The 1,444-nt window shown below is 50.2% G+C and overlaps 1 pseudogene; it reads left to right on the forward strand.

The window, feature by feature from the left end:
• Positions 9-1,444, forward strand: part of LOC104771693 — a 6,302-nt pseudogene continuing 4,866 nt past the window's right edge.

A 1,444-nucleotide genomic window follows, 5' to 3' on the forward strand; every position in this document is an offset into this window, starting at 1 on the left:
GACTCTTTAATTATGTTTTCTTTGTGTACATAATTTAAACTAGAAAGTATACTCTCTGATAACCCACTCGAGAAGAGATGAAGGAAATGAAGCCATGTGCCGCTAACTCACCGCCGTTGACGCCGTTAGGGTTCTTGGAGAGAGCCGCCATCGTATACGGTGACTGTACCTCCATCGTTTACGGAAATAACACCGTTTACACGTGGCGGGAAACAAACATCCGTTGTCTCCGCGTCGCGTCCTCTCTGTCTTCACTTGGAATCGGAAAGTCCGACGTCGTCTCCGTCCTTTCTCCCAATACTCCGGCGATGTACGAGCTCCAGTTCGCTGTTCCCATGTCCGGCGCAATCCTCAACAACATCAACACACACCTGGACGCACGCACCGTCTCTGTTCTTCTCACACACTCTGAATCTAAGCTTCTTTTCGTCGACGTCTTCTTCTGCAGTCTAGCCGTCGAGGCGATCGCGATGATGACGACTGATCCGCCCGTTCTCGTCTTCGTCGCAGATAAAGAAGAGGAAGGTGGAGGAGATGCTGACGTGGCTGATCGCAACAAATTCAGTTACACTTACGATGACCTGATACAGAGAGGTGATCCGAATTTCAAATGGATCCGACCCGAAAGCGAATGGGATCCGGTTGTGCTTAATTACACTTCCGGTACAACTTCGGCTCCCAAGGGAGTGTTACACTGCCACAGGGGCATTTACGTTATGTTGGTTGACTCTCTAACCGATTGGACCGTACCGAAAAATCCGGTTTACTTATGGATTGTACCGATATTTCATGCTAACGGTTGGACCTATCCATGGACCATGGGGAATCGCCGCCGTCGGAGGAACAAACGTCTGTTTGCGCAAGGTCGACGTACCGTTAGTCTACCGTTTGATTCGTGAACACGGCGTCACACACATGTGTGGAGCTCCGGTGGTGCTCAACATGTTATCCTCGACTAAGGACTCGCAGCCTCTTAACCGTCCCGTCAACTTTTTAACCGCCGGTTCTCCGCCTCCAGCAGCAGTGATCCTCCGAGCAGAATCAATCGGTTTCGTGATCAGTCACGGTTACGGACTAACGGAAACAGCCGGTGTGATCGTCTCCTGCGCGTGGAAGCCGCAGTGGAATCGTTTACCGGCGAGCGATCGTGCGATGTTGAAGACACGGCAAGGAGTGAGAACCATCGGAGGGTTTACTGAAATCGACGTGGTGGATCCTGACTCAGGTGAAAGCGTTGAGAGGGACGGAGAAACCGTCGGGGAAATAGTGATGAGAGGAAGCTCGATCATGCTTGGTTACTTAAAAGATCCGATCGAACAGAGAAAGCTCTCAAGAACGGGTGGTTATACACCGGAGACGTTGGTGTGATTCATTCGGATGGTTATCTAGAGATTAAGGATAGGTCAAAAGATATAATCATAACGGGTGGAGAGAATGTGAATAC

The sequence above is a fragment of the Camelina sativa genome, chromosome 20 (genome assembly GCF_000633955.1).
Source record: "Camelina sativa cultivar DH55 chromosome 20, Cs, whole genome shotgun sequence".
Classification (NCBI taxonomy): domain Eukaryota; kingdom Viridiplantae; phylum Streptophyta; class Magnoliopsida; order Brassicales; family Brassicaceae; genus Camelina; species Camelina sativa.